At 36.8% G+C, this 10,917-nt stretch overlaps 1 protein-coding gene across 1 annotated transcript in view; it reads left to right on the top strand.

Moving 5' to 3' along the window:
- LOC127424929 (glucocorticoid-induced transcript 1 protein-like) overlaps positions 1 to 10,917 on the top strand; it is a 77,209-nt gene that overhangs the window by 1,131 nt on the left and 65,161 nt on the right. The window lies entirely within an intron of this gene.

The raw sequence follows: 10,917 nt of genomic DNA, 5'->3' as shown, positions 1-10,917 counted from the left end.
ATATGACAGCTTTATAAGGGTCTTAATTATATACAGTAAATAAACGACAACATACATTAGGGTTTGTTGAATTTCTGGAGCTCTACGTTAATGGAGCGTCTAATAAACAGAAGAACATGCAAATGAATGTAAATAATCGGATGATGTTTGTGCATCATGACCGTGGCTGTGTCTCATAACGTTGCGAGCTGCCTTACATAGACAGCATTTTCGGGTTCATATGGGGGCGTTCAAAGAGTAAGCGTTATGTGTTCCGTCTGCGCTATTTATTTACTGTTGGACGTTTTTGCTCGTGACGTCGTCGCGTTTTGTAAAACGTTCACTAGTTCTACTTCAGAGCGCCTTTTGGGACTCCTGCGTTCTGTACCACTCTGTAAAAACAGCGTACTAGGTGAACGTCCCTATTATGATGCCTAAAAATGCTCTCTATGAAGGGCAGCTCGCTAGGTTTTGAAACGCGGCTAAAGCTAGCGCCCTGTAGCTTCATAAACGCGCATAACGTCTAATATTTTTTACATTTCTGTGCCCTGAGTTGTCAGGGTGCTATATGCGATCGTATACGTGTTTCTTAGGGTTGTAGTTAATGCGCTGTTGTTTACCGGGTAGGGATGGAAAGAATTACGTGTGTAATTGGAGGTTTGAGTGTGTTAAGGCCACACAGGGGGCCTAGTCACAAACACACAACAGTAGCCCTGCAGCTCTGATCCGTTATTATAATACAGAAATGCTGATGTTTGAGCGCCTGAAGCTTTTTTTTTTTTTTTGACGAGATAGGGCATTAACGTGGTCCATTACTGTATTGTTTGTATATGTAGGACATAGGAAGAGAGACTAACAAACATGAAAAAAGCTCTTTCATTTATTCTCAGGACTGTAATATTACGGAGCCCAGGAAGTCACCTGTAAGAGAGAACAAAAAAATAAAAATATGAGAGCAGCAAATCCTTACCCACAAAATTTTGCAATTCGTACCCTTTGTTTATAAACCTTGCCCACAGATTTGTAAACCGTTTCGTCATTTTAACCAATCGTGTCCATGGTTTTATAAATCGTGCCCTCAATTTTGCAATATTATATGAGTCAAATATTGATATATTATGTAAGTTTAATGGGCTACAGTTGCTACTGTATTCAAGTAGTTAAGCCATGACCAGAAAATCATGAAGATACTTACATACACTACTTCTTATGAACTTTTATTAACTTCACCAAATATTAGCGAACTTGGCCAGCTACCAAGAAACAAATAGTTACTTTGGCCTCGGCAAATTGACAGTCGTGGGTCCCACTTTATATTAGGTGTCTTTAACTACTATGTACTAACATTAAAATACATACAATACAATGTATTTATTGTGTAAGTACATGTTGTTCTGCAAAATTCTCACCAGATTCACATTTGCTGCTATTGAGGTTTAGGTGTAGGTTTGGGGTTTAGATTAGGGTTAGGGTTTAGGATAAGGATTGGGTTAGGAATAGAGGTAAAGTTAACAGTGTAACAACTGATGTAATTTAATGCAGGTACTTTAAGTTTAAGTACAATGCGACAGCACGTAAGAACATAGTAAGTACATTGTATCAAATGCTTAAGTAGTTAAAGACACCTAAAATAAATTGAGTCCCAATCGTGTGTCGCAACGTACTAAAGCCATTCTACCAGCACAGTTGAACACGGTTAGCTAACTGTGCTGAAAAAAAAAATCAGTGCGGAGAACGGTTTGTAATTGTGCCGTGCCGAACCGTTCGGTCCGATGGTGATAAAACAGCTTATAGCTGTATTAACTAGGTTTTTTTGACTGTTAATACCTTTACTAACAATTTACTATGGTAACCATAGTTCAGGCCAAAGTATAGTTACAGTTAAAATCAAAATCTTATTTTGACGGAAACTACTGTTATCATGGCATATTTTTGTAGGTGTATGGTTACTCTGTTAATTTAAATTAAACTGCTTGTTTAAATATGTGGTTGTTTTATCTCCATGTATGCTCATAGCTGTAATAGTGAATGCTGTATTCCTGTATGTGAAATTGTGTATGATAAACTTAAAAGTTAAAGAGATGGCCAGCACTGAGACGGATATCCCCATATTGATAATTTCCTCTGAACTCTGCATTGTCATGAATTTCTACACATCATTTTGCTAGATGGTTATGAATAGGTGTTTATGGTAAGGTATTCCTGCTGTCAAGGCAGTGTAGCAGAGGTATAGATTAATGGCAGATGTCCACCTCTTTTGATTATATGGTGAGAAAAGAGACAACGTATAGATCAGTGAATGCTTGTAAGTGGAAACTGTAAGTCTGTCTCATCTAAAGTGATTGTGAAGCATGAACTCCATTGGCTGTTCTGGCTGTCATAAGGCAGGCCACAGGAGTGATATTACATCACATGACCTTTTCATAATGATTAGTAGTGACATCATCTGTAATACCAGACTAATAGCAGGAGGCACTACCAACATTTATTGTTTACAAGACTAGTCCTAGCCCATCTTTATGAAGCCATAATGTGATGGATTGTGGATGATCTGAGGAATATTGTTTCATTATTTGTTTTTACCTGGCTGATGACAGCTTATCTTTCTGTTAGTGTGTTCTTAACATCTGAAATATGCAATATGTATCTCACTTTAGGCCCAATACCTGTGAAGCTTGTGCTATTAGCTGGAAACAACAGAAACTTTCTTGGCAATCAATGCAATTGATCCATTAATATGAGGTCATAAAACTCAGTGATAATTAATAATAATCTATAATTAGAGCTGCAACTAATGACTATTTTGATAATCGATTAATCTTCGATAATTTCTTCAAATAACCGATTAATCAGATAAAAAACAAATTTTATTTCCTGTATTTTATAAAAAAAACTTATTTGTTAAAAATATTAATTATTGTATGCTGTGCATTATTTACCAAAATGTTTTAAAAATATAAATGTTATTTAATAATTGCATCTAGTTAAGACTGAAAAAACTGTAAACTTATAATAAAGAATAACAATACCGCACTTAAAGTGCTGGTAAGAGGTAGAATGTTTTGCAGGAACACAAACATTCCCTCAGAACATAAAACACGTTATTTTAATGTGATTATTGTATAAATATAAGGGACTCTGTACATTTGCTCTTTTTATCAAATATGATTTATTGCATTATACAGTGCTGTGAAAAAGTATTTTCCCCCATCCTGATTTCTTCTGTTTTTGTGTATATCTCATGCTAAATTGTTTCAAAAATTCAAACAAAATCTAATATAAAACAAAGGCAATCTGAGTAAACACAAAATACAGTTTTTAAATGATAATGTTATTTATTGAAGCAAAAAAGTTATCCAATACCAACTGGACCTGTGTGAATAAGTATTTGCCCCCTTAGGTACTAAATCTACAAATCTATGAAACTGCATTCATAATGGGGTTCAGCTGGACTAGACACACCCAGGCCTGATTACTGCCAGCCCTGTTCAATCAAATCAACACCTAAATATAACTTTTTCAGCACCATGAAGTTGGCTAAAAGGTCTCACCCAGTAGCACACTATGCCAAGGTGATTGAAATACATCAGTCTGGGAAGGGTTACAAAGCTATTTCAAAGGCTCTGGGACTCCAAAGAACCATGGTGAGAGCCATTATCTCCAAATGGAGAAAACTTGGCACAGTAGTGAACCTTCCCAGAAGTGGCCAACCTTCCAAGATTCCTCCAAGAGCACAGCGACAACTCATCCAGGAAGTCACAAAAAAAAAACCAAGGACAACATCCAAGGAACTGCAGGCCTCTCGCATCAATAAAGGTCACTGTTCATGACTCCACTATCAGAAAGACACTGGGCAAAAATGCCATCCAAGGAAGAGTGGCAAGGCAAAAACCACTGCTAACCCAGAAGAACATTAAGGCCAAAACACAGCTTGATGATCCTAAATCCTTTTGAGAGAATGTTCTGTGAACTGATGAGTCGAAAGTGGAACTGTTTGGAAGACAGGGGTCCTGTTACATCTGGTGTAAATCAAACACAGAATTCCACAAAAAGAACATCATACCTACGGTCAAGCATGGTGGTGGTAGTGTGATGGTGTGGAGATTCTTTGCTGCTTCAGGGCCAGGGCGACTTGCAATAATTGAGGGAAACATGAATTCTGCTCTCTACCAGAAAATCCTAAAAGAGAACATCCGGTCATTAGTCCATGAGTTGAAACTCAAGCGCAACTAGATTATGCAGCAAGACAATGATCCAAAGCATTGGAGTAAGTCCACCTCTGAATGGCTTAAAAGAAGCAAAATTAAAGTTTTGGAGTGGCATGGTCAAAGTTCTGACTTGAACCCAATTGAGATGTTGTGGCAGGACCTTAAATGGGCTGTTTATGCTCAAAAACCCTCCAATGTGGCTGAACTAAAGCAGTTCTGCAAAGAAGAGTGGGCCAAAATTCCACCACTGTGTTGTGAAAGACTGATCTCCAGTTATCGGAAGCGTTTGGATGCAGTTGTTGCTGCTAAAGGTGGCACAACCAGCTATTAAGTTTAAGGGGGCAGTTAGTTATTCACATGGGTGATATAGGTGTTGGATACATTTTTGCTTCAATAAAAAATATATATATTTGAAAACTGTATTTTGTGTTTACTCAGATTGCCTTTGTTTTATGTTATATCTCGTTTGAAGAACTAAAACAATTTAGTTTGAAAAATATGCAAAAACAGAAGAAATCCGGATGGGGGCAAATACTTTTCCACAGATTAATTTAATTATGGTTACATCTAAACCGAAATTTGATGTCTAGCAAAAAAACAAAAACAAACAAACAATAAAAACAATTATCAAACAGTATAATTTAGCTAATAAAAATGACTGCGGTCCCTTTCTCGGTTGTGTTCGGTTTGAATGATGTGAGAGCTTGCAGTAAAGACAAATGGTTTTGAGATTGAAGTATGCGCATGACTGTTTATTCATAACATTTATAGAGAAATAAGAAAAACAGCTCTCAAGCGGTTTAAACAGCACAAACACATGCTGGCCTAATAAGCTTCTGAGTTTCTTGTACCGCTTTGCAGTTTCTTTCCACCATAGAATCAGATTTTCATCCATTGGTTTGCATTACTCCAACAAGAACAGAATATCAATAGAGTAGAATTCAATGCGAGTCAAAGTATTCCAAGTATTGCTAGTGCGTTGCTTTTAAAAGCACAAATGCCAGGAAGTTGCACAAAGAAAAATCAATTTGCGATTTTTAAGAGGTGATTTTAAAAGTTGAGTAGCTGGTGCCGAACGAGTATTTGATTAGTCGATTACTCCCTAATCCCTACTGTCACTGCTGGAGCTTCTCCTTGCACAACACACATATCTGACTAATCAATAATGACATTTGTTGTTGATTATTTTTGTTATCGATTTTATTGATTAGTTGTTGAAGCACAGTGTTTCCCATTAATTACCTAGACTGTGGTGACTGTTTGATTGACAGGCAGCGTATGTGTGTGTGCTGAACATGCACGTGTGTTCCGAAAATGCTCTCGCTGATGTGCACCTGAATGGTCAAATACATTTCAAAATTCTACCAAAATGCCCGTCTTGGTGAGGTATTCATGTAAACACAGTATGTGATGTCTAAAGTGAATGTAAACAGTGGAGAAAAAAGCAGATATGTATTAAAATGTCGGACTTGTAACTATAAATGTAAGCTAATAGACCTGCTGCTGTCTAGTGTGTCATTATAATAATCAAACAACCAGAACAAGAAAATGAGAAAACACTCACTGCTCTTGACTGGGTAACTTTAGTAGCTTTAAAAAGTATTCATGTGTTATAATCATACAGTGAAGACCAGTAGTAGTTTTATGTTGCATTTCATTCTGAATGTTTGCTTGAATACTTGAAACTGCTGTTAAAAACATTTAAAGCTGTTTAAAAAAGCACAGAATTTTCTTAATTTGTATTTTTTGTTCTATTATTTTTCTATTTCTATTCATTGCTGTTTTTAATTGTTATTTTATTACTGTCTGTTTACTAGTCTTGAATAATTAATTAATAACTTGAAACCATTCTTCCATAATTAACATATTAGTTAGTGTTATTATTTGTTGTGGTATTAAAGCTGGTATTGAGAATCATCAAATTTCACTACCGACTACTGATATTTTGGTATTGTGATGATGTATAGACTTTATTGTACATGGTAGATGCTGCTGCAATAACATGATGAAAACGTAGATCTTATTCCATAGAAGTGTGAGCACCCCTGCTGTAAATGATGGCGACTGAGGCTTGTCTTTATTTGACTACCATACATAACATAAAATAAATATCATATGACAATAGTCTCCTCCCCTACCAGTGCAGATTACATGTCTGTCACAGAGAATTTAGTTGATTGCATAAGTACACTATTAGGTTGGGCATCGGACATAATAAAAAAAAAAATATGCAACAAACTTTGACATGTTACTTGAGCATGTAACTTAAATGTCCTTTTTTCTCTCCGGACAAGTAACTTTTTACTTGGACAAGTGAATGACCAATTTACTTGTCTGGAGGACAAGCACATGACAATGCTTAACGTCAAATGTATGTTCTGTTCCATTTTGTGTTCTGACCATTAGTGAACTGCGTTAAACCCCGTCTCGTTTATGCTTTGTGGGTGTGACTTTTTTGCTGTGTCATCACCATTCATATCTATAAAACCAATGTGTTTATGATTAAATTACTACTAGAGCACAAAATTGTTTACAAAAGCACAAAGTTCTTCATAGATCTAGCCTCTTAATTTTGCTCTCAGATGCACCAGATTAAAGCATTTAACTTTAAAATGTATAAAAAATTTTTATGGGGGAGCATGCCCCCACACCACCCTAGAGGGTCCGAGGTCAACCCACCACAGTCTCACTAAACCCTGTGGGAAAAACTGCAGCAATAATAATAATTGTAAAAGAATTTAAAAAATACATGCAGTTTCTAGTTGTCCTTTTGCCATACTGATCAGGTTCTAATCTAGCAGAGAAATGTATATTTCTACTGCGCTTAGCAAGGTTTTGTCTAGTTCTCTAAATCAGCAGAATTTGAGCTTTTTCTGTGTTTGTGCAGTTCTGGTAGTGTATGTGAACATTAGGGAGCTCAGATAGGACTCAGATTCGTCTGAATGTTAAGTGTTGTTTTTTCCAGTGTAGCTGACAGGTAGAAGCACACTGACTCAGGATTGAACTGTTATCACACCTGCCCCAGGAGGTAAGACCGGGATTATGACATAACACTAATTCACAAAACACAAAAAAAGCTGTCTCTGTTACTTGTTCTCTGGCTTCATCTCTTCTTCCAAAACAAAATCTTTTAGGCTTAATTAAAGTGGATCAAAGTACAGTACATAAAGATGACAACAGATGAGAAATGTTTTATTTACTTATTAATCTCCGGGTTGACCTTTGTATCTGCGCCAGATAAAGGGAGCATGTGTGTCAGGCAGAGGTTTGTTATTGCATATTGTCTTATGTATCGCACATCCCATATCAAATACATGACAAGACGCTTTTTATTATGACAAAATCTAGCTCTTTTTTTGTGTGTTTTAATTTTATAGGAAGTATTAAACCAAAAGGTATTCGGTAACGAATTTCAGGGATGTTTGCTGTTTTATTTTAATTTACAGTTGTAAGTGTTGTTGTCTAGAGTGTTTGTTATTTGAACAGCAGGATGTCGCATTCTCAAACATTTTGTTTTTCAATGGTGAACGGCCCATGTTTTTGAAACATGCCTGTTTGCAGTGTTTATTTTACAGGTCTTTTTTTCAGTTCAATTCAGAGGCATTATAAGTATCAGAAATATTGGGATATTCACACTGCTGTACATAGTTCATTGTGAAAATGTGTCCTGCTTTAGGCATTTCCACATTAAATGAGATTGACTTCATACAGTGACATCAATTCTTATTTGCATCAATTATTAAATAAGAGGTATTTCTGGAATATCTCTGTCTCTGTACTATAACACATTTTGCAGCATCAAAAAGACCCGTTTCCTACTTTTAGCATATTTAGTATGCTGGCATGTGATTCCGCTTTTTTTCTGCCATATTGTACAGATATACCTGATTTTATCTGGCTGTCCTTTGTGCAATATTTATTTTCTCATTTTATTAAATTATAAATCCTTCATTAAACATTTATTACATTATATTTTAATTTAAAGGCATTGCAACTCAAAATTAATTATTCAAATGGTACATTGTTTCATGTTTGAAAATATTTTAACAAAAAAAAAAAATTATCTGAAATTTTTGCAAAAGAATGTTAATGGGATAGTTCACTCAAAAATTGAAGTCCTGTCATAATTGATTCACCATCATGTTGTTCCAAACTCATTTGACAGAACACCAAAGGAGATGTTTTAGGCCTTTTTTTTTTTTTTTTTTTTTTTTTTTCTGGTCTGTCTTGCTGCTGACAGTGATAGTCACTTTAAAGCTTATAAAAGTACCCTGATGTATCATAGAAGTTGTCCAAGTGACTTATAGTCTTCTGAAGGCATACAATAAGTTTTGGTGAGAACCAACTCGGAATATAAGTAATTTATAAGTGAAAATCTTTACGCCTGTTGTGCATACATGAGCGCTATGAAAGAAACACACTCACAAAAGCAATGCAGTTTCTCAACAGTTGCTTTTGTATGCCTCCAGAAGACATGGAATATGAGGCACAGACTTGGAAAAGTCACATGGACTACTTTTATTATTTAAGCTTTAAAGATAGAATCACACTTTTACAACAAACCATTTTACAAAAAAGAGGTTTGTTGGATTTTAAATAATAAAACAAGATACAGTATATACTGTTCAAAATGAAGACAAAAGGAACTTTTTGACACTTTCTGGTTGTCAAACGAGTTGAACATGTCTGTAGTTAATGTGATGAACTACAGATGTAACTGACTTAATATGTCCACTAACAATCACATTGACACCAGTTTGTTTAAAAGTGAGCGCGTTCACATGCGTTATCATACACCAATTATGCTTAATAAGGTAGGTAGTATTAAGGTAGTAATAAGGCAGTATTTCTGGTAGTAATCAGCTTATTGGTGTTCATGTAAACACACTCAGTGTTTACAAAAGAGACTAAGAAGTAAATTCTGAGAAAAGGTTCTGCTTGATTTGACATTCATACATTTTTAAGTGTAGATTAAGTGTCCAAAATTGTTGGGCCTCTGTACTAGGCTTATATTTTTTCAGGATGTACTTGGCTATTCTCCTCATTCTTGTTTTTATTAATATATACCTCAACAGCTGTAAACCCTGACATCTAGTCTCCACGTTTGCTTATAATCTTAATTTTTTTTGTTCTTTTTTTTTTTTTTTTTTTTTTGCACATGCAGTACCACACATTGTGTGTTCCAGTGCCTTAATTGCCACCCAAACTAAAAGCAAAAAAGTAATTGCATACTAAAAACTCTGTTCATTGCAGGCCTTACATTATGAACAATATTCAGTGGTAATTTAATGAAAAATGTCAAATTCCATATTTTTAGGTTAGCATGTTAAAGCTGTGCTGATCTTTTGGTATCATACCAAGATTGAAATTGTGCTGTAGCCTATATGAAAAAGAGGAATATTCTTGCAGTGAGTCATAATGAGACATGCACAGGTACGTTCGTTGGAAAGCTATGAACACACTTGTGCGTTCTGAGGGGAAAAGTTCACATTTGCATGTCCCCCTGCCTTGCGGTTAGTTTTTGTTTCCTTGCGTGAAGCACTCGACCCAACAGAATTCTGACTGTGCTGATGGATGTCGTACAATAGCGGCTGTGTTTTCTGCAATGCATATCGACTCCCAACAGGGACTGTATTTACCTCTGAAAGCCTTCAACATATCCAGCATTGATGATGTTATTGGCTTGCCCTGCTTTTACCATGGCTGTTATAACAATGCGTTATCCAGGACCAAACACAATCTGAGCCCGCAGATTGTCTCAAGTTCTTTGAGACAAAGTTAAAAGTAAATCTATTTATGATTATATTTTTATATTATATAATTATGATTATATTTTTATATTGAATTACAGTGTAATTCAGGCATGTTTATAGTTATGCACCAAATCTTCATTTTCTGTCATTATTTTGGTGATTTTGGATGCACGATAAACTGCACCTGGGATTTTATCTTCTAATCGTGCAATGGAGATGATGGCATCACAGCTCGCTGAACTCACTGCGGTGGTCTAACAACTCCACCCTTCTCCTGACCCCGGCCCCCCTCCTGAAACACGCCCATCAGCCTCGATGGTTCACCACGCCCCCTGGCACCCAGAGGCTTGCATCCTCCCTCCAGCTTCATTCTCAGGTGAGGCGGGTTCTGTTAGCGCCTTTCAGTCTCAGTGTTCACAATGTTCACCTACAGCACCCTACGTTTGCCTCTGGCACGATGAAGGTCATGTGTGTTATCACGCTCCTCTCCTCATCCCTCGGATGGAAAGATGCATCCGTGTGCGTTCTTTTAGCACCGCTTAACACAGGCTGAACGGAACTACAACATCGGTAACCGAGAATTGCTGGCTGTCTGGTTGGCCTTGGGCGAGTGCTGTCATTGGTTAGAGGGTTCAGGGATACCTTTTGTGATCTGGACTGACCATAAAAACCTAGAGTACATCCGTAGCGCAAATCGCCTCAACTCTAGACAGGCTCGCTGGGCATTATACTTCACTCTGTATAATTTCACCCTTTCTTTTTGCCCGGGCTCTAAGAATGTCAAGCCCGACTCCCTGTCTCGATGTTTCAAAATTGAGACCTCCACCATCCCACCGGATACCATCCTACCTGCCTACCTACAGGCTAAAGTCTGTGCTGCACTACGAAACACCGCGCCCCCGCCACATGCCCAGCGAGCAGGTATTTGTTTCCGCAGTCAGTTCGGATGCACGTCCTACAGTGGGGTCAGTCGTCCA

This window comes from Myxocyprinus asiaticus, chromosome 34 (assembly GCF_019703515.2).
Source record: "Myxocyprinus asiaticus isolate MX2 ecotype Aquarium Trade chromosome 34, UBuf_Myxa_2, whole genome shotgun sequence".
In the NCBI taxonomy this organism is placed as follows: Eukaryota; Metazoa; Chordata; class Actinopteri; order Cypriniformes; family Catostomidae; genus Myxocyprinus; species Myxocyprinus asiaticus.
This window is presented reverse-complemented; position numbering and strand designations above follow the sequence as displayed.